At 55.6% G+C, this 20,855-nt stretch overlaps 1 non-coding gene across 1 annotated transcript; it reads right to left on the bottom strand.

Annotated features, from left to right (window-relative positions):
- Nucleotides 1-17,484: 17,484 nt before the first annotated feature.
- LOC123289985 (U6 spliceosomal RNA) lies at nucleotides 17,485-17,589 on the bottom strand. The gene has a single exon (XR_006534268.1). It is a non-coding gene; the product is annotated as a U6 spliceosomal RNA (small nuclear RNA).
- Between the last annotated feature and the right edge of the window lie 3,266 nt (nucleotides 17,590-20,855).

Raw genomic sequence — 20,855 nt, 5'->3', positions numbered from 1 at the left:
TGTCCCCATTCCTGTGCAATTTGGGGGACCCAGGGTCAGGAGGTCAAGAGGCCTGAGGACACCTGGCCTGGCAAGAGCAGGCTGCCAGGTTCTCAAGTCGCTTTGGCCCTGCCCCAGCCAGCAAAGCCAACCCTAGGCGGGCTCTGACCTGCACAGGTGCCCACAGGGGACAGGCAGGGCCAGCATCCAGCCCAGCTCCCCTGCTATGCTGGCCCGCTTCCTGGAGATGGCGCTCAGGAGGGCCCTGGTGTGCAGCCTCGTCCTGCTGCCCCGGGGCCTCGGCACTGGGCGCCCAGCACAGCCTCTGCCCTGCTTGGAGCAGGAGCACATCTGCAGAGCTCAGCGAGGGGCTGCAGGGACAGGCAGGAAGAAGCTGGGGAGCATCAATTACATGCATCTCTCTGCGCTCCGAAAATATACCTCTGCTTTCCAGAAAATTGAGTCAAATGGTATGGAAATTTGGCTAAGTGATTATGGATATTGTTCTGTGGACGTGTTGCCAGGTGTCTCTTCAAGAAGAGAAATAAATTTGTATTTCTCTGCCTTTATTCTGGGTTTACGCTTTTAATAAAAATGCAGCGAGGGAATATCGCATAGCAACTTGCCTGGAGCCGAGATCTATGCTGCTGACAAAAGCTTCAGACTGTCTCATCTCACCCGAGTTCCCGGCTTCTACCCACAAGCTCACCCCGCCACCCCGAGGGACAGCAGAGAGCCAGCAGCCTGCATTTGCCCCCTCTGGGGGTGGGGGCCCAGCCTCCTCCATCACAACACCCTCTGCTTGTTCTGCTGGTCTGAAGGCTGGGGCTTGTGTCCTTGGAGGGGCCTGTGCGTTTCCCCCACCGGGACGTGGCTGGGGACGCCTGGGCCGGGGGGCGGCCTGTCTCAGCTTCCACCCACTCCTGGTGGGTGCGGCCCTGTCCCTCAGTCTGGAGAGCAAGAGCTATGCCTCCCACACTACCTTGCAGAGAGTCGGGTTCCTTCCCTTAGATTCCCATGATGTGAAGGGTAGGGTGGCCTTGCCTCTAGGGGCTGTGGCTACAGGCCTGGTGGGATCACCCTGCCTGCCCGGGAGCCAGAGGCTGAGGTGAATCAGAGACCTGGGCCTGTGAGCTCTGAGCCATCTCATCTCACATCCAGAGGAGTTCCCACGAGGCTTGAGGGCAGATTCCAGAAGGGTTGAGAAATTTGCTCCAGCCATGGGGCACTGCAGGCAAAACCTGGGAGCACCCCGAAAGAGGACTGAAGGATTCACATGGATTCTCAGGGTGGCCTCGGACCTTGTAGTCATTTTCCAACTAAAGAACAAAATGGAAGGGACACTTTATCGACACTTAAAATACAGATGGATGCTGGTGGCACGATGCCATGCATATGTGGGAAGGACACATGTCATGCATTATCGTGAGCTGTCCCGAGGGAAATGGGGGCTACAGGGCCCACCCTTGAATGCACTTTCTGTTTTGAAGGATTTTTTGATATATATGGAATCTAAGCTGACACTTCCATCACTTTCAAGACCCCATTTCATCATCTTCTCCTTTGTCTCAGATGAGAAGTCTGTCGTATTTCATCTTTGTTCCCTGTGCACATTGGGTCTTTTTCTTCCTGGCTGTTTTGCTCTTTATCCCCGGTTTTCAGCAGTTTAACTGTGATGAGCCTTGGAGGGTTTCTTGGTATTTCTCCTACTTTGGGTTTGCCATCCTCTTATATTGGTGGCTCTCTGTCACTTTTTCCACGTCCTTGCCCATATTGCTTCAGATATTTTCACGTCCCTGTTTCTCTCCCCTCTTTCTGGGATTCCAGTCACGAGTGTGTTGGGCTGTTAACATAGACCCAAGACCTCGATGCTCTCTCCTCCTCCCCCTCTCTATGCCCTCATGTTTCAGTTTGGACAATTTCTCATGTGTCTTCAAGTTCACTGATTCTTGCTGTGCTGCTTCCAGTCTGCAAATAAAACCATAAAGAGGATTGTTCTTCTCTGACTTCATGTTTCTTTTCTTGCATTTCCGTCTGGTTCTGTTCGTGGATATTGCCCTTTTTTTCCTAGATTCTTTGACATCTCTGTCCTAGGTATTTTAAAGTTTCTCTCTGAAATTCCAGGGTCCGAGCCATTTCCAGGATTGGTTCCGTTGACTGTTTCCTCTCTTGTTGGTGAGTCACATTTTCTTGCTTTTTAGGTGTCTTGTAACTTTTTACTGACTGTTGGAAGTCAGTTTGTCTGTATGTAAGAATAGTAGCAACTAGGAAGATAAATGTGAGACATGATGGGTGTGTCAGTTAACTAGACGGGGGAATCCTTCCACACCGTGTACGCATGTCAAATCAGCATGGTGTGGGGAATCCTTCCACACCGTGTACGCATGTCAAATCAGCACGGTGTGCTTTAAATGTCTTACAGTTTTATTCATCTGTTATACCTCAGTAAAGCTGAAAAACAAAAACGAATAGCAGGAACCAGAGTAAATGATGCTCACGCCCTGCAGAGGCCTCTCCCCTGGGTCTGCGCTGCAGGGGGCAGAAGGCCTGCTCTGTGGCTGAGCTGGGTTTGGGCTTGATCGTTAATTTAGTTAGATTCAGTCCCCCCTAGGCTTCAGATCATTCGAGGGCTGGATCAGAGCGTTCCCTCTCATCAAAGTGGCTGTGGGCTTCGTCTCCGTTCTGCTGCCTTGTCCTCCGATTTCGTCCTGTCCCTGCCCTGCCCCTGGGGAGCTCCTGCCCCATCCTCCCCCAGGTGAATGCCTCCCCTTTGTCCTCAGGGTGGGGTGTGCAGTGCCTGTGGGGTTGTCTGCTTTTCTCCTTGCCCTCAGACCGCGGCTGGCCCCCGTGCTGCACCTGGGGCCGGGGTCCCTCTCGGCTCTCCTTCCTCTAAAGAAGGCCTCGGGGCCCCCCTGTTTCACCAGCCCTGCTACTACAACCTCACTCTGCACAAGGTCATCATTCCTGTGTCTGAGGGAGTCTCTCCACTGTCCCCCAGCCTTCCACCCATGAAAGGTCCCTCATGGGCATGTGTGCAGATGCCCCTGCAGCTGGGACACGCGGGCACCATAAATAAACTCACTCCACGCCCCAGCCTACATGCCTTTGTCACTGGTTTATCTCATTCCTGCCTTTTCTGTGTCTGGCACCTCCTCCCCGCACTGCTCAGCTGAGGACGCAGCCGCGTGGGCACCCCTCGCCTGCCTTTGTGCACAGGATCTGGGCCTTTCTCATTCCAGGGCGCGAGTAACATTCCTCATGACCTTCTGCAGCCCACATGGAAGCAGGTGTTAATTTATCGTTTGAATTAGTGAAATCTGTACAATATTTTGGAAAGAGATGGGAAGCGATCCTGAAACTCTGTGTGACACAGAGGTTTGCCAGTGACCTCAGGGCCATGCACTTCGAGATTCAGAGCTTTTACGATGGTTAGATGTTCTGTTTTACCAAAGAATTAATCTTCCGCATTTGCAGGTCTTCTCTGTGAGGAGAAGCGGCCCCCAGTCGTACGCTACTGAGCCAATATTCCCAGCAGTATTGAGACGCATCACTCCTGCAAATTAAAACCTCGCTAACGATGTTTGACAATGAACAGGAAGCAGCTACTTTTCAAAAGAACTGTGTGCAGAGAAAACAGTTTGAAAACGAATGTTCAGAAGTGTTATTGTTAAGTGGCTTGGTTGCTAAGAATGATGTGTGCCATTTATTTTTTTAAAAAGCATGACTTAAACACTGAAAGAGCTTGTTTAAAAACTTGTTTTAAAACGTTCCAAGCAAAGGGTTTCCGTTTGTTGGATCCATTTGTTAAAATTAATAAAATTCAGCACATTCTAATTAGTCGGTAGCAACAACTGATTGTTATCACAGAGCGTAGAAATTTGTGGCCCAGATTTTCACAAAAACCCGTGCAGAATTGGTCAATGAGATTGGATAACGCACCATGTGGCTTGGAAGTACAGCCTGAGAAGTGCTTGTCCATTTTGACTTACGTTTCCTCGTGAGGAATCCTTTTTCAGACGCAATAGTAATTAAAACTGAGTATCAAAGTGAACTGAACTTAAATCTCACATCAAGTGTGTGCCGTAAAGCGTTAAACCCCGTGTTTCATAAATAAAGAAGCATGGCACTCACTGAGTTCATTATTTATACCATATTTTCATAAAGCAAAAACTTTGATGAATTTAAAATTTTAAAATATTTTATTTCATCATCTCATCCTTCTAAAATTTCTCCTTTTTGTTCTATAACATGCATAATATATTCATACTTCTTGTCTACACTTTGTAAATAAATGACGTGCTCCTTGGGACTCAGGCTCTAATTTTTAAATCGTGGTTGTCATTCTAAGAAGTTCAGAGTTGACGATTTTCGATCAGTTCTTAACTGCACTCTCAGGAGCACTGCTGTAGTTAGGATTTGGGGGGATTTGCAGATAATTTGTTAATAATAAAGTACTAAGTTGCATGTGATTCATTTTCTTCATCAAATAGAGCAGATTCGAATGTGTGACCGCGTTTCTTCCATTCGCGTCCTGGAAGTTTCCGGACCACAGGAAGAGGGGAGGAGGCCGGGGGACAGCCTCGGCCTGTCGCTGCGGGGAAACGGAAGGGTGGGCACCCCGCCCAAGGCCGAGTTCTCAAACTTGAGTTGGCGGCAGGCCCTGGAGGGCCATGAGAATCAGGAGGCTGGGCAGCCGGAGTGGGCGGGTCTACACGTGTGGGATTCAGATGGCCGAACAAACAGGCGTGTCAGCCGCGCCCTCAGCCAGGCCTCCCTGCTGCCCTTGCTGGGCTGCGTGCCTGCCAGCATGACACATGTTCTGAGACAGCGGGAGAAACCCAGCTGCCTGAGGTCCCCGCGATGTCTCCCCGAGCCCTTCCTTTTCCCGATGCTCCTGGAACGAGGGAGGCTGCTGCCTCTTGCACCTGCAGGTTCTGATGGGGGGACCGTTCTATATAGCGCCGGGCGTGGGGGTGCAAGTGGGAGAGCTACAGCACTGCTTGCTCTCCTCAGTGTGCAAGAGGAGAGTCTCAGGTCCTGCTCTGTGCCTCTGTTGACTTTGTGAAACTTTATTTCTGGGATTCAAGACCTGAGGAAGGGCAGAGGGCAGCAAAGTGCTCACCAGTGCAGGGGCCGGGGTCCAGGCAGTGTAGCTGCAGGGCTGATGTCTGGGACCCGCGTGCGTGTGTGCGAGCAGGTCATTGCAGAACTCGCCGGCCGGCTCCTCAGGAATCGCGAAGCTGCACCAGAGCCCTGCCCACCTTGACCCACCTGGTGGTTGTCAGCATGAATCGGGGCCCAGTAGTGTGGACGCAGAGCTTCAGACTGACAGTCCCTCCCCAGGAGATCGTTTCCATTTATTCCAGTTTTTAAAGAATTAAAAGACGAGGTAACAGGATTAAGCAAGTTTAGTCCTCAAGTTAAGTTCCCCGTGGCCACTCAGCTTCCTCACTTGGGCCGATGCAGCCCTGGGACGTTGCTGACTGTCACAGCGGGAGCGCCTGGGGCCTGGCCGTCCTTCCACCAGGGGCCCCACCCACATCAGGGCAGCTCCATGGCAATGTGCTGTGTCAGCTGGCTTCTCACAAATAACTGAGTTTAAATCATCACTCCAGGAGCTAATATATTTTCCATCATAATCTGCAAATATTTTTATTAATTTCCTCTGAGGAGCGAAGAGGAACCCTGCCCCGTTTCCAGGCGAGGACGTGGCTCCCAGCCTGGCCCTCACCACCGTGTTATCTCTCATGTCATTACCTCGCCGGCCTTATCTGCATGTCCTTGTTTAATATTTCATGACACTGTGTGGCCTTTTGTGCCTGGATCCACGCGGCTCTGAAACGTCCGTTCATCGTGTCCCAGAGGCTTGTTGTCGCTGTCGTCATTGCTCAGCGGTCGATAGACGAGAAAACTGGAGACGCGTTGGTTAACCTGCTGGTCACCAGCCACCTGGCGGAGAAAGGAGGTCCCCTGAGCCGTGGAGCGGCCGGCTCCTTTCTTGTCTTGCCTGCTGCTGCATGGGCTCATCGTTCAGGGCCTCTGCCCAGCTTAGCTTTGAGTGAGGTCTGTGTGCTTGTCCGGCGGCCGCAGGCTGGGCTCTGCGGAAACGTGCTGACCCAGGAGTGCAAGCCCTGCGTTGAGCAGAGAGACGTGGTGGGTGGCAGGGAGGGTGCAGGGTTGACGAGGAGCAGCCTCCTGAGGGCTCACTGGAGCCCAGCCTGCTAGGTGGCGAGGCGCTGTGCCACCACCTGCTCGGTCAGCGACGGTCATCCCAACAGCTGAGGCCAGTCAGGAGGCTGAGGGCTGAAGGCTGCTCCTGGCGGGGTCTGAGCAGCAATCTCCTGTGGGCCACGGCCCTTGCTGCCGGGGGCGGCCACCCCATACAGGGCAGGGCACACCTGTCCTGCTGAGTGAAGTTTATAGCGGGGGAGTCAGGGGAGCCAGCCCTGTCGGTGCAGGTGGTCCTGGCCCCACCACCCTCCTTCCTTGTCTCCGCCCTGCAGCGTCCTTGCTGCATCCCCCGCCCTCTGGGTGGCGTCCGCTGGCTTTGGCAGCTTACCTGGTGGTGTGCCCCAAACCCTCGTTCCTGAGGGCTGCAGCCCAGCTAACCTCGCCCTTCTCAGGCCAGCTGCCCCGGGGGCACCCACTGTGAGCTCCTCTCACCCCATGGTGTGACAGCAGGTGGCCTCCTGGGACCGTCCAGGCTGGTTCTCCTAGTGGATGCAGGCTCTCCCCTTGCCTGCTCCTCCCCGGACACCGTGAGCTCAGAGGGGCAGGTGCTGCTTGTAGGTCAGTGTCACAGGTGGGAGTAGGATGGAATTGACATCACCCTGCAATGATGAGCTGAGGGGAATTTGCGTGTCCTTTATGTTGGGGACTGCGGTGGGTCAAATGGTGGCCCCCAAAAAAGACATGTCCACATCCAGTCCCAGGAACCTGCGAGTGTCGCCTTGTTTGTAAAAAGGTCTCTGCAGATGCTGTTAAGCGGAGGTTCTAGAGATGAGGAGATGGCTCTGGAGTGGCTGGGTGGGTGTCCTCCTGAGAGACACACAGGTGGAGGAGGAAGCCGCATGGGGAGAGAGGCAGAGCTGGGAGGAAGTGAGCCCACAGGGAAAGCCGGGGAAGCCAGGAGCCCCCAGAGGCTGGAAGAGGCAGGAAAAACCCTGCTCTGGAGCCCTTGGGTGGAGCACGGTCCTGCCGGCACCTTGATCTCAGACTTCTGGTCTCCAGACCAGGAGAGAATAAATTTCTGTTGTCTGAAGGCCCCCGGTCTGTGGTGCTTTGCTGCGGCCGCCCCGAGACACTGGCACGGGGACAGTGATCCTTGTCCATTAAAGCCCTGTGCGGATGCCGAGGGACAGAAGAGATGGGCTCTGCTGGGTACCTCCTGTTTGCCCCTCCAGACACGCTGTGCACCCTTGTCCACAAGCCCCGGCCCTGGGGGCTCGCCTTCACGATGGAGCCCGTGGACAGACTCCCGTACCTTCTAGCTTCCTGTTGGGTTTGGCCAATGGAAGTCAGAGCTGGTGGGAGACAGGAGGGTGGGGGGCAGGAGGTCAGGAAGTTATGCCCCTGTTTCCTCCCCGAGTGTCTCCCTATGGTCCCTCTGTCCTGCACATGCCCTGCTGGATGAGCAGTGTGGGGTAGGCTGTGGAGAGACCAGAAAAGACCCGGGGTCAGTGAAGGAGACGTGTGGGTTTATTGGGAGGTACTTAGAGGGAGGTCCAGTGGGCTGCCGGCCGGACAGCAACGTGCACCCACTGCCACGGGCAGGGAGGGGGTTTCTTACATAGGCGGGGGACACAAAGGCTATGTGCCTGCCAACGGGCTGTCCCTGGGACGACCAGTGTTCCAGAAAGAGTCACTCACGTGGACGGGCCCTGTGTCCCTTCAGGACGCCATGTTCTTGCAGTGAGGAAGGCCGGATCCGGGCTGGCCGGGCCCTGGGTCCTTACAAATCCCATCAGCTGGGTGTCCTGCCCAGAGGGGAGCCAGGAGGACATGTGGTTGCAATGGGCTTGTGGGCCTTTGCTGAGCAAGCAAGGCCCAGCTCTACAGTCTCCATCAAGGCCATGCTTCCTGCCTGGTGGCCCTTGCCTGTGTCCAGGTTCTGGTGACTGTTCCCTACGCTGGCGCTGAGGGGCCCCTGCTCCTGCTAATGGCAGGCGTTCGTCCATCCCCGTCGCTTCCTCTGCCAACCTGCCTTTGCGCTCTTGGTACCTGCATTCCCAGGGCCCGCATTCCCGGGGCCTGCATTCTCGGTACCCACGTTTGGCTTTCTGTTTTCTGATGAGGTCCTGACCAAGTGGCCCTTCTGGCCCACTCAAGATTAAAGGCATTGAGTCTTGGATGTGCTAAACATAACCTCTAGGATAACTCACATCTTCTTTTCTTCCTTTCTTTTCCTTTGACCTTGATTCCTGGTGGCGAATGAAAACTGGTACAAAATTGACTGCTCAGTCTAGCATGAAGTCCTTGCTTGATTTTCCCAGCCCTGCGGGAGGGCGGCGTGGGGACATGGCTGCCCCATTCACCTGTTCTTCCCCCTCAGTGACTGTCGCAGCTCTGGTGGTGAGTGGGGTGGGACAGTCGGGAGGCAGGGAGCCTCTGCTGAGATGCTGGTGGTCCCGACTCTCCTGCTCCTTACAGTCTCTCTGTCCCTCTGCCACTTCAGGGCTCAGCGGCTCCCGGCCTCAGAGGAGAACAGCAAACGGCTCATCCTTCTTGGCAAGGGCCTTGGAAAGGGGGCTCCAGAGACAGCCATGCATGTCTGTGACGGCATCTAATCCTGCAGGGTCAGGGTCACAGGGTTGGCGGGTGGCAGCAGGGCCCTCGGCTCTCGGCCCACATGTCTGTCCCTTCCCTCTGCAAACAAGCTGGGCACAACGTGGAGTCCACTCCAGCTCTGGGGGCATCGGGGGAGCTGCCCTTCCACCTGTCACCAAGAGCCTGTGCCCGGGGTGGGGAGCAGAAAGAGCCGCACAGCTCTGGGTGCAGCCACAACATGTGGTTCAGGTCTCACGCTCTCTGTGCCTTTCAGGGGCTTGATGCCTGAGCCTGTGCACCAACCGCTCAGAGTGGCCTCACTGGGCGTGCGTCTGCTGCGCCCAACATCATACTCTCACTTGATTCCTGGGGCAGTTCGGAGTCTAAGGGGTGGTCTAGGGTGGCCAGGGCAATGCGACCCTGGGGGGCTCAGCGAGGTGGCTGTTGACTGGCCCATAGAGACGTATTTCTATATCCTGACAGCCAGGGCAGCCCAGCGAGTCTCGGCCCTGCTCCCCCTCCCGCCCGGCCGCCTCCCTCCACCCTGCTTTGCCGACCTTTTCTTTCTTCTTTCCATGTCAATATGCCCATCTTCCAATCGCTCTGCCAGAGGACCCCTGTTGCCGCTTCTGTCTTGAGATGCTCCCAGGTGGGAACATGTCTGGTTCAGCCTACAGCAGCCTTGAGCCCCATGGGAGGAAACGGGGCCTCCTCTTCATCTGCCTTCTCTCTGGGGCTCCTGTGCCCTTTCCAGGGGTTGCATTGAGCTGCTCTGGGGCTCTGAGGGGATATTCAGCCCTGTGTGGTCTCCCTGCCAGCCCAGACCTTCAGGACCTTTCTATCATAGTCCTTGGGCAGCCATTCCCCACCTCCTGCCCTCCTCCAGGGCCGGGATGTGGAGTCAAGACTTGGACAAGAAGATTTCCAGAGCCCTTGGATGGCACGCATGAGTGTGGGTGGCGGCGCTGACAGGCCCAGGGCGTGGGATCTGGTAGCTGCCTCCCCCATCTTGGTTTCCACCTCCTCCCGCCCCACACACCCTCTGCCGCCACCGGCATTTAGGAAGTTTGCTGCAAGCTAGGAATGCTGCTCTTGCCTGTCAAATTCTAAAACAGAAGCAACACGACCGGTTAGTAAATCAAATTTAGTCCATAAATCGGCTGTTCTCTTTTCATATTGTCTTTAGGTCTTATTTCTCGTGTCTCCCTTCATTAGAGGTTTTTATTGTCATCTCTGGGGCTCAGCAAAGACAATGAAATCTGCTCTGTTAATTTTGTAATTGAGGTCTTTGCAAACATATGGCCGCAGCCACGAAAGCATGTTTGCTGTCTGTCAGCTGAGCACACAGTGCAGTCTTAGCTGAATAAGCTCCAACTGAAAGGCACAAATCAGGGGTTTAGAAATAGAGCGAGGATTTTAAGAGCTTCATGTGTCAACAGACTAGTCAAGGATTAAGCGACAGCAAAGCCCGGTGTTGCTGGTAAAACTCAGTCTGCCCTCCTTCGTCTCTCAGTGTGCTCACAGTTCCTGTCTCATAAAAACCTACGGAGTCTTCTGGCCGAACGCGTCAGTATCTGGAGGTAGCCACTAGCAAAGGAAACGAGATTGTAAAATGGTTGCCTTTTTCTTTATTCAAAAGCTCCACTCTGCTCTCGGGGGTCTGTGAAAGGAAACACATGACACATCCGTGCCGCAAGGCTTCTGGCAAAGGTCGCGGGTGGAGCCCGAGGACACAGCCCCATGAATGACCCGTCTGGGCCAGGACGGTGCTCCCGGCAGTGGAAATGAAGACGCCTCAGGAGAGAGGGAAAAAGGCAGCGGCCTTCAAAGCTTGCTGGCTCATGCTGACTGAGGTCCATGTTGCGGAGACAGGCTGGGGGTGAGCGGAGGTAGGACCGCCCGAACCCTCGATGACAGGCCGGGAGGAGCAACAGGGGCTCGCAGGCACCTTTCAGATGGATGGCCTTGTCTGAGGTGCTGGCGCAGGACCGCGTCTGAGGAAGCCTCCCGTCCTTCATTGGCGAACCAATAAGCATCTGTTGTTATGATTGACAAATTTCCATTTTCAAAGTTTCATTTTACATATGGGAAAACTGAGGTTTGTGGATGCTTAGTAACTTACCCAAAGGTCACAGATCTATCCGAAATTCAAATCCAGGTCCCCGTCCTGGGCGTGTGGGGGTGGAAGGACGGATGAGACTGGTCCCACCTGGGAGGTGCTTCAGGCTAATGGAGCACGTGGGGCGCGTGCGGGGTAACTGTAATAAGGAGGAGTAGATGGTGACCTCCAGGTGACGCCGAGGGAAACAGGTTCAGAGGAGCGAGGTTTGCCAGGAGCTGGGGGAGACGGGCTCACACAGGGTCTGGGAGGACGGGGCTGGCGAGGCTGGACAGAGGGGGCAGCCGTGGTGCTGAGGGCTGCAGGGCGAGGGGGGGACGAGGTGGGTCAAGCTGACGGGCTGTGGTCTCACCTGGGAGTCGCTGGCAAGGGTCCACTTCCGAGCGCGCTTACATGGTGGTGGGATGTGGTCGGATTGAAGCCTCAGGTCCCTGCTGACCGCTGGCCCGAGGCCTCCCTCCCTTCGTTGTCACCTGGGCCTGTCCACAGGGAAGGGGGCAGCCTGGCGGCGGCCTTCCCTCAGGAGTGAGCAGGAGAGAAAAGCGTGAGAGGACGCCACCGTCTGAGTGACCCACGGCCGGGTGACATCCCGGCGCTGTGCCACATCCTGCCGGTTGGAAGCCGATCGCTAGGTCCAGCCCACCCTCCAGGAGAGGGCGTTACGCAGCGGCATGGTCACCGGGAGTCAGGGGTCGTGGGGGCAGCTGCGGGGCCGCCAACCCCACCAGCCTTTGGAAAAAAGTGGCAGCGGTTTGGTCTGGAGTTGACTGTACACTGAACACTGTTCTGCTGGCGTCGGAGCAGATGGACAGATGGAAGCAGCAGGCGCGAGGGGCCTGGGGGAGGGGCGGTGGTTGTTGAATGACTGATGGACAGGGAGGTGTCAGGAAGGCGCAGGCCAGGAGATGGCAGTCTGGGCACAGGTCGTCCCTTCCCCACTCCAGTGTAGGCCTTGAGCCCCACGCCCCCTAGAGGTCTCCCCTCAGCGTGCCCGGGGGTCTTATCTGCTAGACCTCCTGTCCTTGTCTCGTGTTGTCTCAGTCCGAGCTGAGTCACGAATCCTTCAGCCCTTTCCCATGCTCACAGCCTCAGGTCCTTTCCCCGGCCTGATTCCTCATCTCCTTGGGACCCCAGTTTGCTGACATTCCTCCTGACTCAGCTGAACAAACAGCTGGCCAGAGGACCCCCCTCTTTTTCTGGGTTGGCAGCCCCACCACTTCCGACAGCTGAGCTCCCTGGGGACAAACAGCCAGGCCATCTACGTGCTGTCACCTCGTCGCTCTTCCCTGGACCTCTCACGGGACCTCACGCTCGCTCCTGTTCGGTTTTGTCTTGCAGGACTCGGTTGTTGTTCTGGGCTGCCATTGGTTAGAAATGGTGGCTTTCCTCAAAAGTGGTGTCATCGTAGCACTTGGGCGTCAGAAAGAACCAAGGAGAGGTGAGCCCAATGGAAATGCACATCTGGCTTCTGACTGTTTCCTCTCTCAGCACTGAGTGTGAACACAGCGCTGGAGACGGGCAGGTCCCGCCGTGCCGCACAGGTGAGGTGGAGCTGATGTGTGGGGACTGGTGCCCCATGGGTGTGGTCAGCAAAGGCCAGAGGCCGCACCCTTGGTGCAGCTGTGCTCCTTGCTACCCCGCTTTGCCCACCTGTGCCCTGTCCCACCTGCTTCACCTGCTCCGGGCAGACCCACAGAGCCCAGCAGACTCACGTCTCCGTGATGTAGCTGCTGTCCCTCTCGTCCACTCGCCAGCTCGAGTGACCATCTCAGTGGATCACACGGCCCGAGGAGGACTGGAATTCAGTTCAGTATAGTCCAACAAGGGTCTATGAAAACGTCCTGTTGTTCAGTGCGCTGCATGGACCACAAATAAAACCAAACCAAACCAATCTTGTTGCCCGCAACAGTGAGCAGGCAGTAAAGACCTGTGAAGACTCTGATTACCGCCCCCATCACAACTGCTTCGCTGTGAAGCCTGACCGGGTGGTGTGGACGCAGGGGGTGACCCTCCTCAAAGTCCAGCAGGGCTGTGAGGACCCTGGCTAGTGGGAGTTTCGAGGGCCTCCGGCAGCTGGCCGGTGTGGATGGCAAAGGGCCTGGCTTGGCTCACACAGGATGGCCAGGGATGCGGTACCAGCGACGAAAGGGAAGAGGTAGTGGGGCGGCCATGGCCCCACTGTGTGTCCGCCACCAGTCAGCCCAGCTGCTCCGAGAGAAAACTAGTGCCACCTCCCGGGTGGGCACCTGAACTCCAGAGAGGTCAGGGAGTTTGCTCAAGGTCACACAGCTCTAGTGAAAGCAGCCGTGGCGCAGCCGGTCTGTCTGGTTCTCAGGCCGTGCGGCCTCATCACACTCGCCGGCAGCTCCCTGCCTCTCTGAGCCTCGTGGGGCGATGGGGAGAGGGTGCGAGGAACAGGGACTGTGGACGTCACCACAGCGGGGCCTCGGGACTCCTCTGAGGAGGAGCCGTCTGGCTGGAGTCAGGCTTCAGTCTGCTGCGTGCTCTTTACAGAATGTGGAAAAAGAAAGCCAGATGCGTTGCCCCCGTGAAAACAGAGAAGTGGCTGGAAGATGTCAAGGGAGGAGTCTGTCCCCCACACGCTTTGTTGTCAGCGTCAGTCTGTGATGCCCTCTGAGACAAACAGAGACACAGGCGGGGAGTGACGAGTGGGGGGGTCAGACACGGCAACCTCCTAGGTCACCCCACAAAGTCATCCTGCGGGCACGGTGCTTCCCTAGGGCTTCTCCTGACCGAGAGCCTTTTCAGCATTGAGGGTGAGGTTGCAGAAGGTACCAGTTTTGGCGCTCCGCGTTGCGGCTGTAGCGTCTTGACTGGCAGCATTGGTCCAGAGTCACGGGTGACGATGACTCCCGTTTGCTGAGTGTGCTGTCTGTGCTCCAGTCCCGGGCTGCGTGCTGTCCTCTCATCGTCTCCCACACTCCTACTGTTTGCCCACGTTGCATTGAGGAGCTCAAGGCTCAGATGGGGTAACCGCCTTGCGTACAGTCACACGGACACCAAGGGGTGGGGAGGGTCTCACACCCTCGTCTGTCTGCCTCCAAAACCAGGGCTTTATCACTGCTCAGAATCCCCCTGTCTCCTAAGACCCTTTCATGGTTAGCTCAGCCTGGTGTCCCCCACTTACAGCCTCGGTGCAGCCCGGTGCCTTGGTGCCCAGAGGGCTGGCTTGTCTAGGCCGACACATCCCTTTATAAATGGTCTCCTCTTGGCTCCACCTCGCTCCATCAGAGCGAGTCGGGCACCTCATTTCCGGGTGGAGGTGGGAGGTGCTGGGGGTGAGGGTTTTCTAGGGGAGCACACATGTCTGGGACGAGTCCTTGACCCCCAGTCCCCACTCTGTAACCAAGTCCTAACGGAGCCTGAACTTCCTGAAGGGCCCAGTGGTGGTTATCCTCAGCGAGCTGTGGAGAGGCAGCGCAGGACAGTGATCTGGGTCCTGGCTCTGCCTCTGACCCCTCCTCCCTCAGCCTGCACCTCTGTATCTCCAGACCCCGTTTGTTTAAGGACAGTGATGGCCATAGGGGTGTGAACTGTGACCTCGGCCAGGCCCAGGCCCAGACGTTTGGACACCAGTAGGGATGTTGCTCTGAAGGTATGTTTTTACACAAGGATAACATTTAAATCGGTGGGATTTGAGCAAAGCAGACCACCCTCCACGATGTGGGTGGGCTGCACTGTTCCACTGAGCACTCAAGGAAAACATGAGTGTCCTGAGCGAGAGGGACCCGCCTCCAGACGGCCTTCAGAATCGAAGGCGCCAGGTTCTTCCCACGTCTCCAGCCCGCCAGCCGACCATGCAGGTTTCACAATTGCCAGTCCTTCAATCGGGCGAGATAATTCCATAAAATAAATCTCTCTCTCACACAGACACAAACACAGACACAGATCCTATAGATTCTGTTTCTCTGGAAAACCCTGACTAATACAGGTCATGAAAATGTGATAGCGTGTGTCCCTCACAGGGCTGCAGGGAGGATGCAGTGGTGATGGCAGTGGGTGATGACTGTAGGTGATGGCAGTGGTGATGGCAGTGGGTGATGGCAGTGGGGGATGGCAGTGGGGGATGGCAGTGGGGGATGGCAGTGAGGGATGGCAGTGGTGATGGCAGTGGGTGATGGCAGTGGGTGATGGCAGTGGGTGATGGCAGTGAGGGATGGCAGTGGTGATGGCAGTGGGGGATGGCAGTGGGGGATGGCAGTGGGTGACGGCAGTGGGTGATGACTGTAGGGGATGGCAGTGGGTAATGGCAGTGGGGGATGGCAGTGGTGATGGCAGTTGATGATGGTTGTAGATAATGGCAGTGGTGATGGCCGTAGGTGATGGCAGTGGGGGACGGCAGTGGGCGATGGCAGTGGTGATGGTCGTAGATGATGGCAGTGGTGATGGCAGTGGGCGATGGCAGTGGGGGATGGCCGTAGGTGATGGCAGTGGGGGATGGCAGTGGGCGATGGCAGTGGTGATGGCAGTGGGGGATGGCCGTAGGTGATGGCAGTGGGGGATGGCAGTGGGTGATGGCAGTGGGGGATGGCAGTGGTGATGGCCGTAGGTGATGGCAGTGGGGGATGGCAGTGGGGGATGGCAGTGGGCGATGGCAGTGGGGGATGGCAGTGGGCGATGGCCGTAGGTGATGGCAGTGGGGGATGGCAGTGGTGATGGCAGTGGGTGATGGCAGTGGGGGATGGCAGTAGGGGATGGCAGTGGGGGATGGCAGTGGTGATGGCTGTAGGTGATGGCAGTGGGGGATGGCAGTGGGCGATGGCCGTAGGTGATGGCAGTGGGGGATGGCAGTGGGGGATGGCAGTGGGGGATGGCAGTGGGCGATGGCCGTAGGTGATGGCAGTGGGGGATAGCAGGGGGGGATGGCAGTGGTGATGGCAGTGGGTGATGGCAGTGGGGGATGGCAGTGGGGGATGGCAGTGGGGGATGGCAGTGGTGATGGCTGTAGGTGATGGCAGTGGGGGATGGCAGTGGGCGATGGCCGTAGGTGATGGCAGTGGGGGATGGCAGTGGTGATGGAAGTGGGGGATGGCAGTGGTGATGGCAGTGGGTGATGGCAGTGGTGATGGCTGTAGGTGATGGCAGTGGGGGATGGCAGTGGTGATGATGGCCGTAGGTGATGGCAGTGGGGGATGGCTGTAGGTGATGGCAGTGGGGGATGGCTGTAGGTGATGGCAGTGGGGGATGGCAGTGGTGATGATGGCCGTAGGTGATGGCAGTGGTGATGGCAGTGGGGGATGGCTGTAGGTGATGGCAGTGGGGGATGGCAGTGGTGATGGCAGTGGGTGATGGCAGTGGTGATGACTGTAGGTGATGGCAGTGGGGGATGGCAGTGGTGATGATGGCCGTAGGTGATGGCAGTGGTGATGGCAGTGGGGGATGGCTGTAGGTGATGGCAGTGGGGGATGGCAGTGGTGATGACCATAAGCGATGGCAGTGGGACATGGCAGCAGTATGTCCCTACAGGACTGTTGGAAGGAATGTGATAATCCACATAAAGACACCTCAGACAGTGCCTGGCACACAGTCAGCCCTCACTGGTGGTGAGGGGGGTGTCAGTTGTTCTTATTAATAGTGGTCATTATTTACCCAAAATTGTTATTTGTGTTTTTCATGATGGCATAAATTAATCCTTAGAACCACCTGTGAGCTGAGTGCCATCTCTTATCTTGAGTTAAAAAGCCTGGAATCCCCTCCAGGGCTGTGGCATTGCCAAGCACACGGGGTGGCCGGTGGTGGAGCTGGGCACCCCCAGCTGTGCATCCCCCTGGGTCATCCCATCCTCTCTTCCTGTTGGACGCAGTCGCGGACTTCCCTGCTGGGTGACGTCTGCTGAGCCCCTGCGGTGTGGGGCTGTCAGAGCTGTCTCATGTAGCTCTATTATCTGTGGTTTAGAATTGATCAGTAAAAGTGCATTCTGAGTTGAAAAACACCATGTGGGATCTTTAGCTAAAAAACATTTTCTGACAAATATTTTTAAAGTCTATTTGGCCACTTAAAAGGTAATGTCTTTTTTAAAAAGAGTTTTCTGGGCATGACACTTTTAGCCTCTTAAAGACTAGAATGAAATTTTTTCTCTTTCGTCTAAAACTATGCAGCAATTTGGTCTGTCACAGGAGCAATCCTTCTTTGGGTCTGAACGAAATATTAAGGGTGGAGGGCATAAGGCTGGAAAGTTGGTCCCCGTGCACACACAGAGACGCTCCTATTGGAAGTCTCAGGAGACCTGCGAGTCCCCAGCGGACTTCAGTCCCGCGAGTCCCGAGCCTCGCTCAGAGCTGGGCTGTGCTGGAGCCGCCAGCCATGTCAGTCATTTACATTTAAATTAATTAACATTACATAAAATTAAAAATTCAGCTCTTCAGTCACACGGAGCCGTGTTTCAAGTGCTCACGAGCCCCGAGCGGCCGGTGGTGCCTGCACCGGGTGCTGCCCACGGAGGACGTTTCCTTCGCTGAGAAACCCTGTGGACGGTGCTGCCCCAAGCGGCTGGCTGTGCCCTCGGGCTGAACCCAGCTCCCTGCGTACTTTTGTAAATGCGGTGTAACGGGACACAGCCACTCCCGTTTTCTAGGGACTGTCTGTGGCTGCTGCTTTTTCCTTTCATGGACTATTTCACGAATTTGCGTGTTGTCCTTGTGCAGGGCTGTGCCACTCTTCTCTGTGTCGTTCCAGTTTAGTGCCTGTGCTACCTGGGCGAGCACGAGCTGGTTTGCGCTACAGGCTCAGAGTTGAGTCGCGGCAGGGACCGTGTGCCCCGCAAGGCTGACTGTTTTCCCTCTGGTCCTTCACACGAAACATTTGCTGACCTGAGGAGGTTTGCGGTCAAGCTGGGCGCGTCTGTGAGGGCCGCGTGGGGCTCTTGAGCACTGGCCCCCCTGGTGCTGTAACTGAGTGGACGTCCGAGACATGCCATTGCAGGGGCATGGTGGTCTCTGCGCACAACAGCTCAGGCACAAGTCACTGAGCACACTGTGGGGGCGGGGCATGTGGGGACAGATGGCCTCAAGTGTGCACGCCCCTGTACATGTGTCTGTGTGTGCACATTTGTGCGTGTGCACGTGTGTGTATGTGCATTCCCAGGGGGCGCATGTCCACTAGCCTGTGAGCGAGGCTGCCGTGGGCCATGGCAGGACAGGCGTGTTTCCTGTTCCAAGGCGGGGGCAGAGGAAGGACCACACCAGAGCGGAAACTGCCTTTGTCATGGGAAAGGCCGTCAGATGACTTTCCAGAGAGACCCTGGGAATCACAGGCCTCCTGGTCACTGTCCCGTGGGGAAAGAGGTGCTTTACTCCTGACTGCACCAGGAGGCGGATTCTTCTCTGCAGGGCTGTTCTAGAAGACGCACTCCATGGGATCAGCACCAGCTCCAGGGGGTGGGACTCTGCCACTTGGAACCGAAACGATGACGGCGCCCGGTGCTGCCCGTGAAGTTCTCCAGGGACAAAGTCGCATCCGGACGCCCGCATGGCCGCGCTGGGCGTGGGGCCGTGTGGGGCTGTGAAGTTTTGTTTGAGTCGCTTGGAGCCTGGAGAGCGAAGACAGCGGCTGCTGAGAGACCGGGGACCCACCACGCCGCATCCGCCTCCTCGTGGGAAAGCCGCAGTGCGGGGCATGACGGAGGAGCTCACGGCAGCAACCGTGTCCGCAAGGCCCTGCGTGGGAGCCACACGAAGGCGGCATCTGTCGGGGAGGCGGGCGAGACTCCTGGAGCGGGCGTGGCCGCAGAGCGTGCGCTGTGCGAAGAAAGGAAAGCTTTGCCGACAGGTATTCAGGTGAAACACCGAGAAGCAGAGACGCGCTGGAGTCGTCTACGTGGAGGTGATGACCGGGCTCTGCGAACGACTGCCTGAGCGACTGACTTTCTCGAGTTCCCTTCTGCCTCCTGGAGTTTAAAGTTTCTCACTAACGTCACTGCTGGGGGAGGACGCTTGGGTCCCTTGGCCTCTGAAATGTCATTCTCAGAAGCTGCAGGATGGAAATCTGTTCACTTGGGCACGTCCGTTGGCCTGTGACTGACTATGTGATGGAGATAACTTCCTCTGGAGTCGAAGTGAGGCGCTGAGGGATCTCGGACGAAAGTTTAAGTGTGTGACTGTCCATCAGCATTTCATCTGGGTTTATGTTTTAAAATATAACAGCCTGAGGGAGTGGCTCTCAGCCTGTGCAGGTGCCAGAATCTCCTGGAGTAACGTCGCAGGGTGGGGCCTGAGTGCTTTTGCTTCTAACACGTTCCCAGGGGATATGGACGCTGATCATCCAGGAACTTCACTCTGAGACCCACTAATCTGGGAGACAGTTAACCAGCTATTTCCTGACACCTGCAAGGAAGGCAGGGTTCTACGGAAACAGGCAAACCCAGAGCTCCTGAACTTGGGGTTGGGGAGGGGAGGGATCAGAATAACCCCAAAGGAAAGTACATTTGCACATAGTGGAGAGTGTTGCGGTGGCATCAGGAAGAGCAGAGGTGGCCCCAGGGCATTTGCAGCCATCCAGCCCATCTGCGGGGAGTTACGCCTGGTGTCTCACCATCCACACGTCCAACACTGCAAGGATCTGGAGGACGAGCCACAAACCCAAAGAGCAGGAGCAGTGAGCACTGTACCCTGAACTCTGTAGTTTAAAGATTGGTGTTGAATTCACCGCAGGCAGAGAAACCGAGGGTTCTCTGAGCATCGCACGTTAGCGCCAATATAGGTTAAGGGCTAGGGCACAAGTGCTGGGAACAGCACCAGAAGATCCGGCTGATGGAAGCAGATGATCTGGCTGTGTAGACGACTGCCTGACTCCAAGGCAGCAGGCTCGGGACCCGCGTAAGACTAGTACCCACAGGACCTTGGCAAGGTGCTTCGCGAAGGAAACTGCTCATACGTACCTGGTGAGTGAGTGAGTGTGTGTGAGGAGTTGCTGGCGAAGGCCTCTACCAATGAGGAGGAATTCTAACTTAGCACTAGGATCACAAATAATCACACTGACGCGTTATCTGGAATTTCTCTTCTGTGTTTATGGATCAAGTTACCTATCAGGAAACTGTGTATTGTTTCTTCTGTAGTTTGGGTTTCTCAATCAATTGTTTTGTTGCCCTTATAAAGGGCTGATTTAGGATCCATTCCCTTGCTACTGAAAGTTAGATACCTAAAATAAGAGTAAAATTACTTCACATTGCATTTTGATCAGATTTACCTGGGGAATGACATAAGTCTGCACCAGAACAGGAGAGAAAAACTCCCTGTTTCCTCATAGTTCCTTCCATAGTTCTTAGGGGAGGTGGAGAGTTAATGATGAGTTCTCTGCATGTCAAATTAAAATAGCTTCTTTCCTCTTTAACTGTCCACTCCTCTCTTTCCTGTCGATCTTCTTTGCCTCTTTAGCTTGACCCCCAGTAGCAAAGGTAGGCGTCACCTCTCCTCCTTCCTTTGGGACGCGTGCTGAGCAGACACTGACACGCATTGGGACTACAGTCTGGTGATTATACGACTGTAAGACTCTTGGAGGACGGCGCCCAGTCTAGGGCAGAGGGAGGGGTTCTTAGATGGGTCTATGGTGAATGGGGGACTGTAACTGATTCAGGGGAGTCTCCCCCAGTTCTAGGAAATAACTCAAAATGTTCCCTCATGATAGTCAATAGCATTGTTTTGTGATCAGAAAGACCACAAGTTACAAGAAGGAATCCTGTTTTGTGCTATTTTTCTAGATATAAAAGTAGGTAAGTCTTGGGGCCGGCCCGGTGGTGCAGCGGTTAAGTCCATACGTTCCACTTCTCAGTGGCCCCGGGTTCGCCAGTTTGGATCCCGGATGCGGACAGGATAGAACAATGTTTCTCTGAGTTCCACTTCTGGAAGTGGTGAGCTAGTTTGTAGCAGACCAATTATCCTACTGAAAACAACTAGGAAAACTTGTTAAAATATAAAAGTGTAGATTGGAAAGCTCCCAGGAACTTGAGGAGTCAAGATTCTAGAGAGAAAGAAAA

The sequence above is a fragment of the Equus asinus genome, chromosome 11 (genome assembly GCF_041296235.1).
Source record: "Equus asinus isolate D_3611 breed Donkey chromosome 11, EquAss-T2T_v2, whole genome shotgun sequence".
Classification (NCBI taxonomy): domain Eukaryota; kingdom Metazoa; phylum Chordata; class Mammalia; order Perissodactyla; family Equidae; genus Equus; species Equus asinus.
This window is presented reverse-complemented; position numbering and strand designations above follow the sequence as displayed.